Here is a 25,268-nt window from a genome sequence, read left to right as displayed (position 1 = left end):
ATGGGACTCCTACTCCAAATGGTGTGAGGTCTAATTGGGACTTCACATCAGGAAGCCCCCCTTGGTTGATGAATTTCCAGCACTGTCAACAAATGATGCTAGAAGGAGGGTTGGATGAAAATTCGTGCCCATTGAGTTTGTTTTGAATATCTTATCTTAAATGGTTCATCCCTAAATCAGAATCCCAAAATGTTTTTCTAACCTATCTAGTGGTAAAAATTTCATCTCTACGGAATAATTTTGTGACTTATCTCAATTCAAGTTTGATGGTGAGGGTGATACATCCATTTTTGAGCATGCTTCTATTTTTCTTAATTTATGTAAATACTATGAAATTGATTGTGAAGAAGTGGTTTGTGTTATTTTTTGCCGCACACTTGAAGGTCGAGTTAACCAATGGTGTCATCCCACTTCCATTCATTCTTTTGAACACCTCATCAAGGAGCTTCATTTATCCTTTGGTAGGTATGATTACCAGGATGTTTATAAATGAATTAATCAACTAAGAATGAAGCCTAATGAATCAATTGAGGATTTCTCTAATCTATTCCTTCACCTGTTCTATGAATTTCCTAAAGAAGATATGGATTGGGATTTATTTAAATAAAAGTTTTTGTGTTTGGTTCATATCTCTTTTTATGGCAAATATGAACCCCCTTATTTTTTTGTTTCCCCAACTTTTTTAAATCATGACACACCTCTAATTTCATAAGAGGAACCTATTATTCATTTTGTTCCTTGTCCTCCTCCATTTCCAATACCGATCGAGGTGCCTCTATGCATTAATGTTAAAGTTAGGAAATTTGCAAATCATATCATTGATCTATCTCTTCAACCTTCATCCACTTCCCATGATTCAGATCTAATGGAGGAAACCTTGTAATGTTTCATGGAGCCTAGGGTGAAGGCTAATCCTTCCACTCCTCAAGATGACATTAGCACTCTTAACCTCTAACTTTAATCTGGTTCCACTAAAAGTATTACTTCATCAAGGGACACTTGTCATCCTCTATCATCTACATGCCATGACTCTTTGTACCTTTATCTACTTGATCAATTTGCTCCACCAGCTAGTTCTTCAAACTCTCTTGATTTGCAATTTGTTGGTTTAAATTGTGATCAAGTACAAGGTGGTCATATTACATAGGTAGAGGAGTAGAAAAGTGAGGATTATTTCAATATTTCTTCTCTTTTTCAAATTCATCCATGTAAATATGATGCTCTTCCATTCTTGGTTGATTTTTAATCTACTAATATCAGTAGTAAATCAAATGAAACCACTTTAATTAATCAACCTGAAGTCTTGGGAAACCACCATTTTGATGATGATAATTCCATTAATGTATATGATGATCAATTTCCAATTGCACTTACTGATCTTTTAGTTTCTCCAGAAAATTGTGATTTGAAATATTTAGATCAACAATATTTTTTTATCAAAGAAAATGTTTTCACAGAAGCTTCCTCTTTAACTCATTGTTCCTTCTATCCTATTGTTTATATGTCTTTCTCTTCAGATCTTCCACCCGATAAGCAGGATTTTGAATTGTCACAAGGAAGTGAGGTAATCCATGATGAAGAAGTGAGAAATCAAATCATTGAGTATCCATTCTCTCCCTTGTCATTTCTAGTCTTGCATGAAGAAAATTATTGTGTTCGGGTTACTCATAATATTGATCCAATCTATCCATCCTTGGATGTTCAATTAGAAGAATCTTTTGACTTGAGTAAGTTGTTTGTCGAAGTTGTAAAATCCAATCAAATTAGTAATGTAGATGGTTGTCATTTGGATAGTAATGATCTAGTTAAATTTATTGATGGTTTTTGTCCACACACCATGCATGATTTGATTCAATCTTTAAAATGTGATTTTACAACTCTTGAAAGTTTTGGTACTTGTCAAGAATTTGAGACACTTCAACTTTCATTGATGGTTATGTGAGAGTCTCGTGACTTTGGTAAGATCCCCAAACTAATTCAGATTTGGTCTCCCTTGCAAAATTATTTTCTTTGCATGGTATCACTAGATGCAAATTCCTTCCTGAAATATGTTTGGTATTTGGTATATAGTGTTTCAAGCTTTCAAGATTTGGTTTCTAATCAGATTCAAGATTCTATTTAAATTGAATCATCTCCATGGGAGGTTGTTGTACTTAACTCAGGTTTGCAACGTGTATCTCTCATAGAAGCACATAATTGTGAAGTTGATCATTTCAAAGATTATCTTTGGTCGAAGAAATCATGTTTATTAGATACTTTCCAAAATAGTCATCTCCTACTTTTGCTTAATAGTGGTGTACTGCCAATAATTTTTGCACCGTAAATCCTCTCAAATGCTACTCATTGATTCAGTTATTTGATGAATCAAGTTCCACTTTTTGATCCACTACATCTTGACTGGTTTTTTGTATTTTCTATACTGACATTCCTTTTCAATTATTTCGATGATTAAGATGCTAGTATAGTTTTTCACTAGCTACAAGGGAATGATTTGTTACATTCATTACGCGAGGAAGATGATTCTATTATTCAAATATTTGAAAACTATTTAAACTGACCTATCCTTATTGTCTTGTAATTGAAAATCTTATGCTTTAATCAGTGCATTCGATCATAATTTTGGACTTGCTGACTATCATTTAGCTTATCACTGACATATCTGATGACAATTGTTCTACATACTTTGATATTTATGGTTTATCATCTCCCTATTCAGATACTTGTCATGTAGTTGAGTCACTTTAGCCCTCATTAATGGTTATGTGAAGCCTTCATTGTCTTGGCAATCCCTTTGAACATGATCAAATTCATTTTCTCTCACAGTATTATCATCCTGACCCCATACCTTTAATTGAAAATTCATATTTTCAACGATTTCATGGTTTTCAAGAGGATTGTTTTGAATTTCATGATCCAATATATGATCAATTTCAAGTATCATACTTAGCAAGCCCTCGATCTTTTCTCATTATTGCTAAGGAGGACAATACAAATGAAGATGCATTCACAAGAAGCTTCTGAGGTTTTTTTTATTATGGTTTTCATCGAAAAGGTAAGATAGCAAGTTGGTTAGAAGTATAGTGGTTGTGATAGGTCTCTCTACTAATAGGAAAGACCTTCAATTTTTTGTGCAAGTTATTCAAGCTCTTATCTTTTCTATTGCACAATATTTTATATCTGTTTGAATATTCTTATTTTTGTGTATGCATGTCGAGAGCAGTTCCGATGGCTACATTGGAAATATCATTACACTTGACCTTGAAGTTCTAGTTGGTTAGGTAGGAAGTAAGTCTACCTACATATTAGTCTCCCTCGCACACTCATCCTGCACTTGATCTTTGTAGTCTTTCTTGCGTTCTCTTACTTTTGTCTTGCATCCTGTTTTCGGTTTAGCCTCTATTTTTTTTCTACTTTTGATTTTGTTTTCTTGTTGTGTATTGTCTCTTCTTTATTTTTTTTAATAACATTTTCCATGAAGGATGTTCCCTTTAGTTGAAAAGACAATCTGGTGAAATTTGAAAAGGAAAATTGTGACGATGAATGATGCTTCGCTTATCTATTATCCTATTCTCTATCTTGGGTTTATATATTTTCGTAAATGATGTTTTAAAGGAAAATGTGATCCTTTCGTGAGGAAATATTTGTGCAAAACCATGACACTTGTATATATTTTAGGTACCTCATTTTTATGCTCAGTGTTGTAATGTTTCCGTATTTTTCATGTTGATCCAATCAAGTAGAGAAGGAAAAGGAGAAAATTTAAAGAATGCGTATGTCGAAATAGGGCTGTCGGGAAGTAAGACAAGGTGTAAGTCGGCAAGGTTCGGTCATAGGGTGGAAGGTGTCGTCATATGATGGAGGTTCAAAGTATGAGGTTAAAAGTATGAGTTCATATGTAAACTGATATGTATGAGTAAGATAATTCTATTAATTGTTACCGTTAATAATTATGGCGATAAGCTGTGACCCGATTCATGGGTACATCCGGGTAGTATCGATTCGGTTGGTGACCTGCCTGCCCAACCTCACACGACGTGTACTATTGGGCCATTGTCCACCTCAAACACAAATGCTTATCTAAAGGGACAACCTCTTCTTCTCTCAATAAGTTGGGATCCATCTTTCCCCCCAGGAAATAATAAGTGTCAAAGCACAGTCCTATAAATTTATAAAATAAATAAATAGTGAAAGAAGAGAACGACTTCCTGCGCAGAGAGGTGAAGCAAGTAACTTCGTTGAGGTACTATCTGGGCCTGTTGGTAGCGAATCAATGCTTTTGTTATTGAATTGACTCTATTAGTGTATTGTCCAGGCCTGCTGGTAGTGGAGCAACACCAGAGATGAAAACTCACAACATGAATATCTTAAGCTCGCAAATTACATTACCCTTCTCCTAAATCAAAACATTGTGATATAGTTGGTCTTATGAATGTGTTCAACTAAGAAAGAGATGAAAGGGAATATATATAGATATATATATATATATATATATATATATATATATAACTAGGTTAAGTGGGTAAGCCAGAGTAACCTACACAATGAATCAATACTTCCTATGAAACTAGACCCTATGCATAAAGCTAGACCAAATCAAGGAACCTTGATTTTTACCAATGTTTCACCAAGTGTTGTTGATGTGACAAACACCCTCCAAAATTTTGTATAGACTTGAATTTTGGATCCTACTGTGGATCTTTTGATCATTCGTTCATAGTAATTTTATGGTCAATTAGTTCTTTGTTAAGCGTTTGAATCTTCTTCTCATATTGTAACTTTCGAAGTCACCTTCTCACACGTGTGCATTATACAACAATTTCATGAGCGCATTCTTGTATGTAAGCTTGAATAGGCATAGCACAATTCCATCAAGATATTTCTTATGTAATGTTAAAACTATGTCAACAGAAAGTGCACACTTTCATTTACAGTCTATCACTTTTGGTTGCGATTGTACTTCTATTTTGGTGGGTTTTTCAAACTATCACTTTTGCGCACCTTTGCTTTTACAAGTTTCACTTTCATGTTTACGATTGTCGCTTTTTCTTTTTTTCACTTTAATAAGTGTCATTTTCATGTTATATTCACTCTAGCATGTGTTGTTTTCAATATCGTTTGCATTTTTCAAGTTTTGTTTTCACTTTTCTCTTACTATCACAAGTGTCATCTTTTGGCATGGGAAGTGTCGCATATCGCATAAGCAAATTTATTGTTTGTTTCAAGGGGTAAATTTTGTGTTAATGAGTCATATTTATCATATAAACATATGTTAGGCCCATTCGCATATTTTTATGCATTGTCACACAAGTGTCACCATTGTCATTGCAAAGTGGACCTTTAGTGTCACACTTGGAGGAATTTGTTGTATTGTTTTCGTATTGAGGAGATCATTGTTCTTTCCTTCTAAGTTATCAATGTTGTGTCGTCAATTGTTTTGAGTTTGTGATCATGTTCAATTTTTGTTGCTATCACCTTGACCTCACTAATCCCACAATTAGTCAAATCTTGGAAATTTCCAGCCCCAACAACTTGACTTCACTCAACCCTCTGGAACTGTGCACTGCATAGTCTCAACCCTCAAGTTCAACCCTTTCCTCTTGGAAATGCACAATGTTCCTTCCTCCCAAAACTATGCATTGCATAGTCTCAATGCTCAAACCTAACCCCTTGAGCTCCACAACTACACAGTTCAGCCTCCCAGTCAACCTTCTTCTACACACTGCACAGTGTCAAGCCTCAAGCTTCCATCCTACCTCCTTGAATTGTGTAACCCCTAGGCCTCTCTCTTTCTAGAATTATGCAGTGGGAAACTTCAAGCCTTAAGATTTCCATGTTGAACTCCTCAACTACACAGTCATGTTTTTTAGGCCTCCTTTAACTACGCATTGTGCGTTTCAAGCCTTAGTCCTTGTGCTTGACCCCTAGAACTACACATTGTGCAATCCTTGAGCCTGTCTCTCAATTTAGCGCCCAGTTCCATCTTAGTCATTGATTTTCATGAAGCATGTTAGACTAGGATTTTATCGAACTGATTTCATCTCATCATGAGTGGTTTTTAGTTGTAGGTATTATATTTTTTCATGATGGGAAGATGATGGAGGAGAAGAAGAAGGAGACCATGATAGGATACACCTAGGAAGCTAAAAAGATGATATGGTCACCAAGCAAGAAATTGAAGGAACACCAAATTATGATAGAAGACCAAATATCAAGACTACATGAAGATTCCATACCATTCATCCCCTTGGAGGGTGAAGATGAATAGAAAAGTATATATTTCATGAAGATGAAATACTGAACAAACTTCTCATCAATATTGAAGACAAAGTAGTAAGAGAAATAGCTTGGCATTGCCACTTCATCATGGATTCCATGTCAACATTGTCATGTTGTGACTTGTACCTGTTCCATCACAATGTCATGTGTGTCCATGTGTCTTTCCACATTATTTGTAGATATAATGATGTAATTATCATAATGAAAGAACAAAATGTAATGTGTGGAAGTCCAAGAGTCATATGTAGAATATGAAAATTAACATAGTCATATATGGACAAAAGGGTCTTTAGGAAAATTCTAAAGTCATAAAGAAATTCAAAGGTCACATTAGAAGTCTAAGAGTCACAAGGGAAGCGCAATAGTCATGAGGATATGAAAGGAATTCCTCTTGTTATAAATATGCCCTCATAACTCAAGGAAAGGGCTTTTGGAGGCTTAGCCTTTGGAGAGCTAGCCTTAGCTTCTCTAGCTTGGCATAGGAGAGAAGATCATCCTTTGGAGAAGCAGGAAGTGACTTAATGTTCCACTATTGGAGCTAGTGGCTTGCCATTGTAACTGTGTACTTGGATCTTTCATTCATAATCAGAAGTTCGAAGAGCCAACACATTTTCATGCATGTATCGTGAATTTAGTAAGACTATTATTTGTATGTTTGTGGTATATGTTTTTATTCACATTTAATAAGGAAATTAAACTATTTCATTGGCTTTAGTACTTATCTTGTTGAATGTGTGTTGTATTTTATTTATTGTTCGTTTCATCTATGTGAAATACTTCACTAGATAAATAACGAATCTTTCCTTGCTCTCATGTGTCTCTCTTAGGATGGTACTATTAATTTCCTCCTAGATGCTCACTTTTATTTTCCTCTCGTGAGAGTCACTATTTACACATAGCAATTGGTGTTTCACAGTGTCAACATACTTGTTGATTACAAAGGTTATGTGCATACTCTCTTATGTGATTCATTGCAGTCAAGGAAAAACTTAGAGTTATGGTAGTCGGGTTGATACCTAGACGGGGCTCCTATTCCAAATGGTGTGAGCTCTAATTGGGACTTCACATTAGGAATACCCCCTTTGTTGACGGATTTCCAGCACTGTCAACACTTTACTAATTTTTACCTTGTCTCATTGTTGGCTTATTTACTTGGATGTCAGTATCATCACTTTTAAGCTAAATCCTTTTGAAGGGTCTAGTTAATTGATGACATTCCTACTATCACAATGCTCAATAGTTCCTGAAATGATATCATCCTCACACATTAGTCATAAATTTATCAACTCATCCATCCATAGATTTCAATGAAAATTTCATAAAGGTGTCCTCATTTGCATTCAATTCCAGCATGTACCTATCTATGCTAAGCACAAATTTTCAAATTCCAACCTTCATCACTTTCACTCCTACTCATAACAAATATCAAGAGCATAAACATAACCTGTTAATAATGATACTTATTAGCAATGGGCCATTCTTGCCCATTTTCCTAATGGTATTCCATACATCATGGAATCCATTAAGTAACCTCATTATGTCACCCAAAACATGGTAGGTATGAATTTCATTTTCATATCATTTATAGAATGATCATATTTTTAAAAATTATTCACTTATCTTACTACTATGATGGCTCTCAACTAATGGTCTTTCAGCATAATTAGCATCCTCATACCTTTAGTTCACCTTTCCATATTTCTCACATTCATGACAGATATAAAACACATATATGTTTGTCAACCATGCATATTTCAGTCAAGGGAAGTTCCTTCTTATGATATTCTCATAGTCGTGATGTCAATGTCCATTTTATTCATGTGCACCTAACTAGTCCACCTATTTGTGTTTTCATCTTCTTATGACTTCCACTATCATGTATCTTATGTATAGGGTTTAATCAGGGTCTCACACTTCTAGTTGTGTTTTATTCATATATGTTGTGTATCTCCTCTTCTTTCCTTCCCCCAACCAACAGAACAACAAATACTAATCCACAAAAGGAAATAATAAATGAGAAACAACGAAAATACCATAACCGCAATACATAATAACAACACAAGGTAAAATGGTTGTGCTCAAAGTCAATAGTCAAAACAAGAAATGAAAAATGAGGTCAACAATAATAACAAAACATGTGAAACATTCCCATCATTCATTAGCTTACAAAAACCCAAAACCTTGATTTTTGGTGTTTGGTGTATTCTTCACCACTACACACAAACAAAATTTTAGACTGGCTCTTTTCCAAGGTTGATAGCAACCTCAAAATTCCAATGCCCATCTAGATAATCCAAGAATGGGACCTTACAGTATCTTAGGTAATTTGAGGGGATGTTATCTCTTCTCTTTATTTATTACAGGTTGTTGGTTCATGTGCTTGGAGTTCACATGAATTATTCTTCTTCTTCTTTTTCTATCTATTAGGACAATCTCTCTTAGATTTGCCTCTCCAAATTACCAACATGAAATTGGCATTCTTTTCTCTCTAGCCTTGTGATGTTTCTTTATGGACTTGTCATCATGAAGTTCCTTTAAATATCTGTAGGTTAATACTTGTTGCAGAAACTCTTGCATGTATGACATACTCTGAAGCAACATTACATTTATCCTTGCCTATTCGTTTTGCTTCCTAATGAGCCTTTTATTTTTTGCTTTGCAACTCTCCAGTTCAACTTTTAAGCCCTTGAAGGTTTCTACTCTATTAGGGGATATTTCCCTTTTTTGTCCATGATGGACCTTTTCCATGCTATGTTCCACCATATTGTTTTCCATGCTTTTGTTTCTTGCTACAAATTGGATCTTCTTATGTGTTGTCACATACACATAGTTGTTAGTTATATCAACATAAACAAATTGACTTGTTAGATTTCCATGCCAGCACCAAGCATATTGATCTGAAGCATGTTGATTTTTTGTTGTTTCCACATCTATAATTCATGTTAGCCACATATTATAGGAATCAAAATTGCATATTAGTTTGTTTATATTCATGTCATCACTAGGCTTGAAATTAGCCTTTTACCAAGACTAGTAGCCAAAACAACTACAAGCTTAAAAGTAAATTAGCAAACAAACTAACATATTAGAAATTTCCATTCATGTCTTTTCAAAAAATTTATATTATCATTCATATGCATACAATACAGTCTATAATCAACACATAATCATTAGTCATAGTGCTACAAACATGATCCAAGGGATAAAAAATATGCTCAAAAATAAAAATAAAAAATGCTCAAAATATTCTGAAACTAATGCCAAATCACAGATCTTGCCATTTTGATTCCAACAACACCTGAATAGCCTCAACATGACATAGTATGTGAAAGTTATCATGTTTTGAATTTTTTGGCAAACAGTTAAAAAGTCAATTTGCAAGATTGACTGGACAGGTCATACGATGATGACAACAGGTTGATTGTGTAATACAGTTTCCAGAGGACCAATCAGGACATGACAAGTGGTGAAGCTCAATTGGATTTGGTGATCATCATTTGGGCCAATCAAAGGGTGCCACATGGCCCAATGAAACATCATCACGTGGCCTTGAGAAATGTGCCAAAATTTGGTTATTTGGCAACAAGGCCTTCACTGGGTTTGATCATTGACCTCATAGTTATCAACCAAACACCAAACCATTACACCATCGAGAGTTACTTTTTAAATGGTAGTGGGCCATTTATTTTTAACGACCACTAGAACTGGCATTGGTGGGAGGGAATGTTGGGTCCCTATAATACTAGTGATTACCCCATTACTATTGTAGTTATACCCCTTATTAATATTGATGTGCCCCTATTGCCCCCATATTGTTATTACTGTGCCCCATAGAATCCCTCTATTGTTATTTTTGTGGCTTTATATTATTATTGTTAGGTCGGCTGGGTTATATTGTGACTCCTTAGACTCCTATATATAGAAAGGAGGTTTTGTCATTTGTATCATTGAAGAATTGTTAATTTATGTAATGTAAAGGAGGTTTCCCCCTCGAAGAGGCTGAATTATAAGGCGTTGATCTATCTTTTCTATCTTTTCTTGAGCTGGTTTCATAACATTTGGTATCAGAGCCTTGGATTCTAGGGTTTCGCTGCTCCCAACAAGTCATCGTGGCATTTTCACTATAACTTTTGTTCTGAAATGTTTCAGAAGCTAAAAAAAAAACCCATTTGAGAAGACAGCGTGCTGAATCTCGGGTCCAAATTTCAGAACTTTTTTCACTATATTTACGGAGATATGATCTGAGGAATTTGGTCTTCTTGCAGACTCCTGAATTACATTCCAAACAGGTGACCTGGGGAAAATCATCATAACTTTCTTTCTGAGCATTAGATTGAAATTTCGTAAGAAGGTGTAGAAAGAGGACAGATTTTAGTTTCTTGTATATATCTTTTCAAAGCCAAAGGTTGAAACAGTGATTCGTGGCACGTCGTACAAGTTGGCTCTACGGAACTAGTCTATAAGCAGGTCACTGTGGGAGATTTTGCATAACTCTTCATTGGAGAATCCAATTTGGATCAGAATGGTGGCATTGGAAAGAGGACACAAAAAGATAAAACAGATCACAATTTCAGAACTGGATGATCCAAAATTACATAGATACATCAGATTCAATATCAAGCTTCTAAGAAGTGAAAAAAGGTGTGTAGTTTTTTTTTAAATATTTTTGCGTAAGCTTGGTTTGAAGGAATTCAAAGGGAATAGTAAAGCATTATTATCAGTAATTGATGCCCCGAGGAAATAAAATGCAAACACCTAGTAAGGAACCTGAAACCTCTAACATGACTCATGAAGAAGAGGAAGAAATGCTACATGATATATCAAAAATACAAGAACAAGTGCAACAAATGTCACGCTCACAAAAGCTAACAGAAGCTAAGATAAATGGCGTGGAATCTACGATAAATGGTGTGGAATCTAAGATAAAGGGCATGGAAGCTAAGATGGATGATTCGAAGACAGATTTGAAGAGAGACATGACAGATTTGAAGACTGATTTGAAGACAGACATGGCAGATTTGAAGACAGATTTGACAAATTTTCTACAAGAAATACTTACTAATGGTGAAAAGGTTGTAAAGGAAACTCATGATGCGAATAAAAGAAATGTTAATCATGATCCATAGGCTCTAATGTTAATCATGATCCATAGGCAACATGGATATTACAAATGGAGCAATTTTTTGATCTCAATAATGTGAAAAACACACAAAAGGTACGTATGGCAACTTTATATTTGGAACCAAATCAGTTTGTATGGTATCAATGGCTTTGCTCTCGTAAACAATTTATCACTTGGGCAATTTTTACGGAAGAATTGATAGCACATTATGAGGATACAAAAAACAACACTTTTTTTAGCCAATTGATAAGTCTCAAACAAAAGGGTTCAATAATGGAGCACATTGAGGAGTTCCAAAAATTGAACATAAGGGTAAAAGATATTCCAGAGGAGCATAGGATTGATGTGTTCATAGGGTCTTTAAAGGATAATATCCAACATGATGTTCGCCTTTGGGAACCTGATTCATTAGAGAAGGCATTCAGGATAGCAAGAAAAATGGAAAGCAAAATTATGGCAACCAGGAAGCATACCACTCACAACTATAAAGACGGAAGTGTTGTTGCCCCTAGTCTTCCACAACCTATAAGGTTGACACCACAAAAATTGGAAGAAAAAAGAGCAAAAGGGCTTTGTTACAGTTGTGATAGCAAATACACTAAAGGTCATAAGTGTGCTGAGAAGAAATTATTCTACATAGATTGTGAAGAGGAAGAAGAAAAGGAGCAAGAAAGGTCAAAAGAAGAGGATATACTCCAGGAACAAAGCCTAGATGAAGAAAAAATAAATCCGACCATATCTTGTAATGCATTGGCGGGAATTACCACTCCTCAAACCATCAAGATAGAAGGACAAATCAAGAAGAAAAAGGTAATAGTGTTGATTGATTCAGGAAGCACCCACAATTTTATTCATTGTAAGGTAGCAAAAGAATTGAATTGCTTCCTATATCCAGCACCAGAGTGTCAAGTGATGATTGCAAATGGAGGAAAAATAAATTGCTCTGGAAAGTGCCATAATATCAAGCTATCCATGGGAGAATATGTATTGACTAGCCCAATGCTTTCCATTCCAATGGGAGGTGCTGATGTTGTACTAGGAGTCCAATGGCTACAATAGCTTTTTATTTTCAAGAACTTTTCATCAAATTTTCTACAGAAGGAAAGGAAGTTGAATTAAGGGGTATTGCAGGGAAACCAGGAAAGATAATCAGCTCTAATGGTATGACAAAGCTTCTAAAAAAGGAACAAAGAGGTGTAATTGCACAATTATGTTCGCTAGATGTTTCCACATCGGAATCATCTATTTCTCCAGATCTCCAAAAAGTCCTGGACAATCATTCCAAGGTATTTGAGACTCCCAAAGGTCTCCCACCTATGCGTGATCATGATCATGCTATTCATCTGATTCCAGGAAGTGTTCCTCCAAACATCAGGCCGTACAGATATCCCTATGTCCAAAAGAGTGAAATTGAACGTATGGTTGCAGAAATGCTAGAGGTGGTATAATTCAACCAAGTCAAAGTTCTTTCTCTGCTCCAGTAGTATTGGTGCACAAGAAGGATGGATCATGGCGCATGTGTCCGGATTATAGGGAGCTCAACAAGCTCACTATTAAAGATAAGTTCCCCATTCCTGTCATTGATGAATTACTGGATGAATTGCATGGATCAATTTACTTCACCAAGTTGGATCTTCGTTCAGGATATCATCAAATCAGAATGAAGATTGAAGACATTCCGAAAACAGCATTTAGAACTCATGAGGGTCATTATGAATTTTTGGTCATGCCTTTTGGCCTTACCAATGCACCTTCAACATTTCAAGGTTTGATGAATTCAATTTTCAAACCATTCCTTAGAAAATTTGTGTTAGTATTTTTTGATGATATACTAATCTACAGCAAGTCTTGGAAGGATCATGTTGAACATGTTGACAGGGTGCTACAACTATTGGAGGAGAAACAATTATATGCAAAAAGATCCAAATGTTTCTTTGGAGTCCAGGAGGTGGAATATTTGGGTCATATTGTATCTCATGAAGGAGTTAAGGTAGACCCTAGCAAAATTAAAGCCATTAAGGAATGGAAAATTCCCACATCCATAAAGCATCTGCGAGGATTTCTCGGGTTGACAGGGTATTATCGCAAGTTTGTTAAGAATTATGGGAGAATAGCAGCACCTCTAACAACATTATTGAAGAAAGATGCATTTTCATGGACTCCGGAAGCAACAAAGGCCTTTGAACATCTTAAAGAGGCAATGTGCCAAGCACCGGTCTTAGCTACACCGGACTTCACAAAAACCTTTATTGTGGAATGTGATGCTTCAGGAAATGGAATTGGTGCTGTTCTAATGCAAGATGAAAGACCCATTGCTTTTGAAAGTCGTCCAATCAAGGGAAAGTTTTTAAGCAAAGCTATTTATGAGAAGGAAATGTTGGCAATACTCCATGCACTTAAGAAATGGCGACCCTACCTAATGGGAAGACACTTCAAGGTAAAAACAGATCATGATAGCCTTAAATACTTTTTAGAACAAAGATTATCCTCTGAAGAGCAACAAAAGTGGGTCACAAAGATGTTGGGTTATGACTTTGAAATCATCTACAAAAAAGGGAAGCAAAATGTGGTGGCAGATGCACTCTCAAGAAAGGATGAGGATGTGGAAGCATTGTTGTGTGCCATTTCTATTATCCAACCAGATTGGATAAACGAAGCAAGGGAGGAATGGAAGAATGACGAAGAAGTGTGGGCACTTATTCGAAAGTTACAACAAGATTCCAGTACGTCTGATACATTTAGCTGGAAAAATGATTCGTTATGGTACAAAGATCGCTTATACCTCTGTAAGAATTCCCAGCTAAAACAAAAGATTCTTATGGAATTGCACACTTCTCCCTTAGGAGGGCACTCAGGATTTTTAAAAACTTACCACAGGGTTAAGAAGGAATTTTTTTGGGATGGCCTTAAATCAGATATTCAAAAGTTTGTGGCGGAATGTTTGTTTTGCCAACAAAATAAAGTTGAAACAATTAAGACACCGGGTCTATTACAACCTTTATCCATTCCAAGCCAACGTTGGGAGGAGGTTTCAATGGATTTTATCACAGGTTTACCCAAGTCTGAGGGAAAGAGTGTCATCATGGTGGTAGTTGACAGACTTACCAAGTATGCACACTTTTGTGCATTATCACATCCATTTAAAGCCAGTACAGTTTCTACTGCATTTATGGAAACAATTCAAAAGCTACATGGAAACCCAAAGATTATTGTAAGTGACAGAGATCCCATTTTCACTGGAAATTTTTGGACAGAATTATTTTCTTGTCTTGGTACTCAGTTAGCTCATAGCTCATCTTATCATCCTCAATCTGATGGGAAAACTGAGATAGTAAACAAATGTTTGGAAGGATATCTTCGTTGCTTTGTATCTGATAAACAGACACAATGGGTCAAATGGTTGCCTCTGGCTGAATGGTGGTATAACACTTCCTTCCATACAGCAACAAAAATGACCCCATTTATGGCACTTTATGGGTATCAACCACCATCCATCACATCATATTTAAGAGAAAATTCTAAGGTTCAGGCAGTGGAACATCACATCGAACATCAACAACAAGTCCTCCAACTCTTAAAGGATAACCTCGTGTTGGCACAGAATAGAATGAAACAACAGGCAGATCAACATCGCAGTGAAAGAAGTTTTGATGTAGGTGATTGGGTATTCCTACGGCTACAACCATATAAGCAAATGTCCCTCAAGCAAGCTAAGAAGGATAATAAATTATCACCAAAGTATTATGGTCCGTACAAGGTGTTGCAAAAGATTGGTACTATGGCATACAAATTGGAGCTTCCTGCAGCTTCTCGATTGCACCCAGTTTTCCATGTTTCATGTTTAAAGAAGGTTATAGGTGACAAGCTCCCAGTTCAAACAATATTGCCAGAACTTGACGAGGAAGGAAAAATTATATTGGAATCGGAAGCAGTCACAGAAACAAGAACTCGACAGCTACGAAATCGATCAATTTCAGAGTATCTTATCAAGTGGAAGAACTTATCCGCTGAAGATTCCACATGGGAGGATGAGAATTTTATATAGAAGTATCCAGAACTACTCAAGTGTTGAGTACAACACTTTTTTGAAGGAGAGGGGCATGTTGGGTCCCTATAATACTAGTGATTACCCCATAACTATTGTATTTATACCCCTTATTAATATTGTTGTGCCCCTATTTCCCCCATATTGTTATTACTGTGCCCCATAAAATCCCTCTATTGTTATTTTTGTGGCTTTATATTATTATTGTTAGGTCGGCTAGGTTATATTGTGACTCCTTAGACTCCTATATATAGAAAGGAGGTTTTGTCATTTGTATCATCGAAGAATTGTTCATTTATGTAATGTAAAGGAGGTTGCCCCCTCGAAGAGGCTGAATTCTAAGGCGTTGATCAATCTTTTCTATCTTTTCTTGAGCTGGTTTCATAACAGGGAACTTGGAACGTAGCCCTATCCTCAGATCTTGTGGCAAACATGTGTCCAAGTGCACGACGAGAGGGGCAGGGTGGGAAATTCCTAGCCTAAGGTTCCATTTAAACTCCACATGACCGAAAGAGGAGGGCTCAGATGAGGGTTGGCATGTGACCACATCCAACAGCCAAATGGCCTTTCATATGACCATCAGCACGAAGCGAATGGGCATGTAGCCTCTAGCCCATACCCCTCGGCCATATTGAGCTCCACATGACCGAAAAATGGCGGAAGTTAAGGGTACGAGGGCCAACTAATAGTCTAACATTTTGCACCATTTACAGCATAATCAACATCGAACCCATGCTAATTTCTTGCCTGGTGGATCCGCCAAAGGAGAAATTCGTTGGCAGTTTAGCCAGTTTTGTGAATTTGCAGAGAAAATAGCAGGAAAATAAAGGAGGCCTAACTTGGCCATTTTTCAGCCTTTTCGAGCCTAAGAAGAGCCTACACAGGGGTTTTTGGGTATTCTAGACATAATGACAACATTATTTTTTCAATTTGAACATTTTATGTTGATATAATCAATTTTGAGCATATAATTTAAAGGTCCAATATTGAAAGTTCGACCCAGAGATGTAGCCTAGGAGGGGTGAACTTTGTCAACAAATTGTTATTTTGTGATGTTGCATGTTGTCTATTTTTCTATGTTTAAATCTACAAAACTTAACTAAATTTACCAATTTTATGTACTTTTGTAATTTCGATCCATTGCCCATAAAACATAAACTAGCTTGCAATTTTTTTAATAAACCTTCAATTTGTAGTTTTAGATCAATTTGCTATCATAGCATGGTTGTTTTTAAGGTTTGATAGTTTTTGCAAGTTTTTTCTTGAATGATTACAAGGTCTAAATCGAAGAGAGGAGAAGGAATGCTTGAAGAACCAAACCCTCAAATTTTTTCAAGGAGGTAAAAAATCCTCAAACTCCACCAATCATGGCACATGAATAAGGACAAGAGTTGATATCTGAGGATCAGAGATATTTTAGAAAGGCTTTCTATGATATGTTTGAGATCGTAAAAGTGTTGTGCAATGAAAGGATACGAAGGTTGCAAGGAGAAAGTTCAAATCATCTGAAAGGTAATGGTGGTGATGGGAGCAATCCTCCACTTCCTCCTTCACTTCCATTTTCACCTACATCCTCACCTCCTTACTCAGCTCCTTCAACACTTAGACATGCTCCTCCTAGATCGCTAAAAGGACATGCTAAGTCTCATATTCTTAAGCTTGATGTCAATTTTGAATTACCTATGTACAATGGGGAAGTAAATGTTGAAAAATTGGATAATTGGGTTCATCAAATTATAGTCTATTGCAGGATTCAAAAGATTGATGATGATGTTACAAAGGTCTAGCTTGCTTCTCTTTGTTTGGAAGGTGCAACTCTCATCTGGCGGGAGGACAGAACTCAAGAATATTTTAAGAAAAGTGGTAAAATTATCTCTTCTTGGAATGATTTTGTAGTTGCATTAAGAAGGAAATTTTATCCATTATCTTATATTCAAAAGGAAATTATGGTTTGGAAAAATTTTAACAAGCTAAAGGTCAAAGTTTCAAAGTTACACACAAGAATTTAGAAGAAGAGATTTAATATTGGGTGTTGATTTGTCTTCACAAGATATTCTCCTTAAGTATATAAGTGGATTACAAATTTAGTTGATACATATTATACTTGTGTTTAATCCCGCCAATCTAAATGAAGTATGTGTTTAGGAAACTCATTTAGAATCGAGAGGCAAGAATGTTCCTCAAGATACTATCAAGAAGCCATCCAAATATGGACACAAATGAAAGGGTGAGTTTAAAGGAAAAGGAAAAAATGATTCTACAGTTAATAAATAGGGAGAAAAACTTACCTGTAAAAATTGTTCAAAAGAAGGCCGTGATGAAGACCATTGTTGGAAATTGCATCTAGAAATGAGACCAAAGAAGGTCAATAACAAGGGGAAACAAAAGAGTGTTGCAACAACTCAACAAGATCTAGGATCCAATTCAGGTGACGAAACCAAAATCACAGCCATGGGAGTGAAAGGAAAGGCTTCTAATGAAAGTACTAGTTCTTCTAGTAAGCCTATTAAGTCTCAAATTGATAAATAAAGAAGTTACCTTTTTCATGTCAGGGTCATTACAAAAAATACAAAAGTTGACACATTATTTGGTAGTGGATCCTAAGTCAATCTTAACACAAAATAAATTGTAAAGAAACTAAATCTAGAAACTACACCTCATACTAAACCTTACCTTTTGGGTTGGGTATCTGATGATGCCAAATTACAAGTGACAAGAAAATGTAAACTCAAATATGCCATCATTGCAAACTTTATAGATGAGGTAGAGCTTGATGTTGTACCACTTTACATATGCGGAATTGTTTTAGGGAGTCCATACTTGTATGACCAAAAAGTCATATTCTATCATCATGAGAAAAAATATCATCTTTTTAAAGATGGATTTGATTATATTGTTAGATCACATTGCAAGAATATGAACTTATCTCTTGTAAGTGTTGGTCAGATGAAAAGGCTTGTAAATGCTAGTAATAATTTTGTGGTGTTTATGATTAAAGCTAAAGATATTGTTGAATCTGAAGCTTTAATAGGATGGGATTCTAAACTCAAGCATGAATTGGTTGAATTTGTTAACGCATATGACAATATGTTTTAGGAACCCAAATGGTTACCTCCTAAAAGAGGAATCCAACATGAGATTCACTTGCAGCAAGATGCACCACTTCCAAACATTGGCATGTACAGAATGTCATTTTTAGAGAATGCATGTACATGGAGCAAGTGTGTGGATTTAGAGCTTTGAACAAGATCATGTTAAATAATTTATATCCTCTTCCTCACATTTATGATTTGATAGATCAATTAAAGGATGTTGTTTACTTTACTAATTGGTTAGATTTGAGAAGCAATTACCATTTGATAAGGATTGTTGAAGATTATATTTGGAAAACTATTTTCAAGACAAAACAAGGTTTGTTTGAATAGTTAGTTATGTCATTTGGGCTTTGCAATTCAATTGCAACATTCATGGGAGTTATGAATGATATGTTGAGACCATTCCTTGATGTTTTTTTCCTAGTCTTCTTAGATGATATTATGATTTTCAGTAAGACTTGTGAAGAGCATGTCAAGCATGTGAAACAAGTTTTATATGTATTGAAAAAAGAGAAGTTGTATTTGAATATTTCTGATGAGACCCATTATTGCAACAAGAACGTTGCAACTCTCGAGGCTACCAACTTAAATTATCAACCTGGGGTTTGTACAAACTTAAGAGGTGTCGGCACTATATGTGCAGCATGCAATGTGTCATGCTTTCGTTGATTTGATGCAATGAAGTGAATGCCATGAAATCAGCCTAAAATAATTGCATAAATGGAAAGGAAATCTAATTGCTTTTGTAAAAATGAAAGGTTATTCTACTTTGCATGAATGTATTTGTTAATCCTATTTGTAGAGTGTGAATGGTACATCAAAAGGAAGCATAGTCTATGTAATAGAAATAACAATGTTGGAAATGGAAACCATAGCTTAAGATGTATGAAAAAAAAAACCTCTTCAATAATTTCATTCAATATATATTTTTTCAATATATTTCACAAGGTGCTTCATAAATTAATCATGAAAATCATCATTATGCTCTCCAAGTCATGAATTTGTCCACTAACCATGGTTGTAGAGGTGAATTGCAATGGAGAAGAGGCAATGCTTAAGAGGTCTTTTGGTATTTCTCAATCATGTTTCAAATCCTACAGGTCATTATTCAATCCTAAGGGAAAAAATGTCAAGCTTTTGGATCAAATCTAGTCAAGTTTACACATGCTAGAAGAGTGCTACAAGAGGTGCGATAGGAGGTCATGTTTTTCTATGGGAGGAGATAATTTGCCAAATTCCAAAGTAAATCATATGAAAAATGGATGTGGGGGGGGGGGGGGGGGGGGTGTTTATTATTTATGATGTCTTAGGGCTCCATTACAATTGGAATCACTCAAAAATACCCCTATTAACATGTGCTAAAAAATAGCAGAAAAATACTACTCTAAAAACTGGAAATTTAAGAACTAGTGAGATAGTTAACCTACCAAATGCCTAACCTAATCAAGCGAAAATTATATGGGGTAATTTTTTTTATTAAATTGAATGTTTTTATGACCCAATAAAAGTGGAATCAAATCAAATGAATCTCATTAAAACGTTCTAAAAAATAGAAGAAAAATACTACTATTTTGCTACAAGGGACTTCTAGAAATTCTAAATTTGTGAACTAGTAAACCAATCCAAGTAGCTCAATGATGAATATGACTTTTCAAAGTTGTTCTAAGGATTCGTCATGCTTTTGAATCTACAAATAGCTTTAAAACAACTCATTTCAATCATTTAATAAATGTAACCTACAACAAAAGAAGCATGAATAGTCAATGCAGAAATAAGAGATGCAAGTGAAGAAGACATTCAAAGGAAATAAATAAATTTTAAAAGAGGGATTTGAGGCTCCTAGGATAACCAAGCCCAAGAAAAATCAAAGTACTATGAAGGACATTGAGCTTTATAAGCTAAAAATGGCACCAAACTTCATTATTTGAATCAATCCAAGTACATCCCTGCTAGAAGTGAAAGTGGAACTGCTAAATAACAAGTGTTCTCCACAACAAAACTAAGAAATACATGCCCCTAGAGGAAAATTAGAATTGGTACATATAAAAATTTATGGGGAAGCATTCTCCTTTAAAGGATTAATATTTCCCCTCCAAAATCCCTCAAATAGTGGATATGGTTCCCAACACTAGGAATTTGCATTAAATGATAGGGAACACATTACTAGATTTTATCAATCATTGGAGCTCCAGAATTTTCAATAATTGCATGATATTGTTTTCATTTATTATCCAATATTGGTCCTCCTATATTAGGGACCAAGTCCCTAGATTATCTCCTCCTCCAAATCTTCATAATCTGCCCAATATTCTCACAATATTCTACAAAAATAGATAATATTAGGCACATAATATGCAATTATCTCTAAACCTTCCTAATAACATATTAAAGCTAAAAAAGCATTATTAAGTGTAGAATGAGAGGTTTAATATATCCTTCATGTGCCTAAGAAAGGTTATATGGGCCTTAATTTGTGTCTAACTTGGAGGCCCATCATACCCCCTACTGAAATTGTTGTTCATCCTATGAGCAACCTATTCATCTTCCTTGCCATGTGGTTCTTCATGTATGTTGGCCTATTTCATTCTCTGTTTGTTGGTCCATGTGTTGCTCCTCCTATTTCTCTTCTTTCTACTCTTCTATTTGAATTTCTTCCCCTATATTAGTTTCCCATGGAACTTCTAATGTAGGTTTAGGCTACTTCTTTTTCTTAGATGATTCTTCAATTATAATGGTTTCTATCCGTGAGGGAAACACCTTGCTTTTGGTTTTTCTTCTTGGTATTCCTCTGGCACTTCTCCTTGTGGAAAAAAATGATTTCTTGGCATCCGTACCTCATTACTAATGTCATTATCATTGAAGTCCAAGCCTCTTACTAGTGATACAAATTCGTGGCCATGACACATCATATTATGCATCAAATTCTTATGAACACCCTTAACTAGCAATCTAAATTATCTTTGTTCATTAAATTATGGAATTGAAAACACTTAACATAGAGCTCTTTCTTCTTACAGAGGGAGAAATGATGGTAAATAAGCTGAAGTAAAAGAAAGAAATTATGTGATGACTAAACTGGTGACTTGGATACCTTTCACCCTTGGATAATTTACCATGTCTGTAGAAAATCCTTTGCAACTTTGTTGTGTTTCTTTATACTTTGTGGAAATTAATTAATTATTATCCAACACCCTAGTAGCAAATTTTTTCTCTTGTAGATCTATGTTAACTTCCTGAGCAATTTGTCTATCTCCTATAGCAGCTTTGTTCCTTCTTGTAAAAAATTGTCCTTCCTGTAGCAAACATGTTCTTCCTGTAGCAGTTGTGTTCCTCCTATAGCAGCTTTGTTCTCTCTTGTAGCAGTTATTTCTTACATGCCAAGAAATGGTGGGTCCACCTTTTTATTCTTTTATTTTTATTTTTATATTGATTTTTTAATTATTTTTTCTTTTTTCAAATTTGTTTCTCTTTTTATCATTGCATGCAAAATAAACTCAAAGTGCTTTGAGTTAACTAAGTTGGTCCTCACTTACCCCTTCGCACTACTTGTCTTTTATCACTACTAAATGATTACACCCCACTTTCTCAAGTCCTCTTCAATTTTGTCTTGTTCCTCTTCCACACATGTGGGTGTGTTGATGTAAAGGTGAAGTTATCTGCTAGATAATGCCGAGGTTGCTTTGCTACTCATTTTGCCTATAAAAAAAAAAATAAAAAATTCCTTCATACACTTGCAACGTTTTTCAAGATAAAATAAGTTCATAGGAAAGTTTAAAGGAATGCATACCTAAATCTTACCCTAGGTGTGTTTTTGCAGGTGATGATGGAGCCAAAGACTATGTTACAGGTGTTTCATGGTGGCCTAATTCATCATTGATGCCTGTTGTCAAAGGTTGCTTGTTGATGTGTTGATCCTTTGATGGATGAATGGTAGGTCTAGTCCACATGAGTGAGGTTGTTCTTGAGAATATTTTGAGAGATCATTGCCTTTGTATGATGCTTCAGGAATAATGCTTGATTTGTTGCCTCCTTGTGGTGTTATCTTCCCATGCTTACTGCTATGTGCATTAGATCTGTTCTGGAAATATTTTTTGACATGTACATTGATAGAGGCTTGTCAATGAGGGTTTTTTTTATGGCAGATCAAGTGTTGTTGTTAGAGATTAACAATTATATTGTAGAAATCTACAGATGTCCTATAGCTACCCAAAATTTGAGGAAATGACTATCCAATGTCTTCATGATGATTGGTTCTTCATTCTAGTGCTCTCAATTATGGTCTTGTAAGGTAATTGCAGGTTGCTACAAGAATGTATTTCTTCCTGTAGCAGTCACAAAAACCCTTCTATAATAACAATATCCTTCAAATAATGCTTCCAAAAACACTGATAATTCATGATCAATCTATGGACAAGGATCATAAACCTTGGTTGTGGTGAAAGCAATGAAAGAAGGGGTGAAAATGGGGATTTTTCATGGATAGAGATGAATTTTTGGATGGATAAGTGACTAAATGGCGTGGAGGATGGATGATGAAAGTGTGGTAGACTTAAATGTTCATTCCCCCAATTAAAACATACGATCTAACCCCTCTCTCTATGTTGATCACACTATTGTAGCAATTCGAGTCCCTCCTATAGAAGAATTATTTTATCCATATCTCTCAAATGGTAGAATGGATTGAGCTAAACTTTTTTAAGAATTTTTCCATCATTCTTATGCACCTCCCCATAAAAAATATTGGCAATGGATGCACTAATCTCGAGAAAAATTAAAAATAAATGTAGGTGATGGAGGTCGATTTCGCGAAAAGTGTGCACTTGAATTTGTTGAAATTGCTTGAGCATTCTACCATCATCCATATCAATCTCCCCATTAAAAATATTTGCCAATGGATGCAAGTTTTTTTAGATATGGTAAAAATAATTTTCTGCTTTGTGTATTTTGGCCTTCGGTAGCAAAACAGAGCCCTCTTGTAGCAAACCAGAACCCTCCTGTAGTATTTTAGGACAATGATGAAAATGAATGGGAAAGGCTTGGAAATTATGGGTGGATATTGGAAATGGATGAGGGTGATGGATTGACATGGACTTGGTCCTGTTGGAGCATCTAAGAAAAGAAGGAGAAAGCCAAAGTTTGACTTCCTTTGACTAGACTTTTGACCAACTTTTTATTTTGGTGCTAACTTGTTTTTTTTTCTTGCAAAGGATGGAGAGAAACTACATTCATTAGAGAGAGATAAATGGAGCAAATAATTTTTTTCATTTTTTTTTCTTTTAGTCCTACTCTCTGCCTCAATAAGGTTTTCAACTAATAGGTCTACCTAGGCACCTCAAAGGATGTTTTCACCGAGGATTTTTTTTTTTTTATTTCTCTTTTTTTCTCTCTTTTTCCAACCCATTGACCAACTCATAGACGTTTTCAAACAATGAGCCAATCTCAAGTGCCTCAAAGGAGGTTTTCACCTGAGATTTCATTTTTTCTCTTATTTTTCATTTTTTTTTAATTTCTTTTTTCTATCCTACTCTACTTGAGAAAAACAAAATCTCTTTCAAGTATAGGAATACTTCCAATAGAGCCATGTGCACACCAATATGATAGATAAACTCATGTGTGGGCTCTAAATATATGCTTTGACATGTACCTTAATTTTAGAGACCAAATGCTTTGACTTTGACAATATCAAACATCGTTGAAGAAGAGAGTGATGCTCCATCTTTTTGATTTTCTGGATCCAAACCTCAATATATATTTGATGCCCTTGGTTCTCTCACTCATCTGGATCATTCTGCATGTCTTCTTCTACCATGACATTCAAATATTCTTGTTTTTGTTGATTATTCTCTTGAACACATGGAGTATCTAATGGTAAACATGAGGGAACTTTCACAAACTTTGATTATGATGTCTTCTCTTCATCAAGTGCATCCTGTTGAAGAATCTTGGGAAAATAAGTGTTGTGTGATTCTTCGTTACTTGATAACAATTTGTGGAGTATTTTTACTTTTCCTTGTTAGCTTAATATTCTTATTATTATTATTATTAATGCATGTGTGTGTACTTCATCAAACTGCTACCAAAACCATAAGAACAAGAACACGAGATGTTGGTTCTCTTCCAAGGCCAAGACCTCTCTTCTGTTGAGAGGAAAACCCTTTAGTAAGTTTCTCTTATTGAAGCTTCTTATTTATAAATGCTAAACCCTAGACCCATGACAAGAATACCCTCCAAGCACAAGTCAAGTCCTTTCTCCTTTCTGCACTTTGTTCCCCGACACTTCCTTCTCTTTTGGCACTTCGTCCTATTCCTTCTGGAACATCATTGTTATTTCAACCTGTTGGTAAACCTTGTTTCACTTTATCTAGAAGAAATTCCTTTGATGAGACCCTTTTATTATGATGATTCCTTTATTCTCTTCGCCAATCAACGAACTTGTATGACTGTAATGGGAGGGTTGCTATGAAAACAAAGATAGCCTCTTTACCTTCACCCATGTGACTGTTTTCTTTGTGATGTTTACCTTCCTTCTTTGCTTGAGAGAGCTCCTTATACGCTTGAGTGAGGGGCCTTATAGGCCTACTTAGATTTCCCAACCAACGATGTTATGTGACTATGATGATAGTGTTGTAATGACCGCAGGATGATGCTTTGTTTATTACACATGTGACTATTTTCTACCCTAGAAAATATTCCTCTTAACTTTGGCCTAGACTTCTCCTTGTACGTTGCA

The sequence above is a fragment of the Pinus tabuliformis genome, chromosome 2_2 (genome assembly GCF_031772625.1).
Source record: "Pinus tabuliformis cultivar Carrire ecotype Pingquan chromosome 2_2, CPIR1, whole genome shotgun sequence".
Classification (NCBI taxonomy): domain Eukaryota; kingdom Viridiplantae; phylum Streptophyta; class Pinopsida; order Pinales; family Pinaceae; genus Pinus; species Pinus tabuliformis.
The sequence above is the reverse complement of the archived record's forward strand: the minus strand, read 5'-3'. Positions refer to the sequence as shown.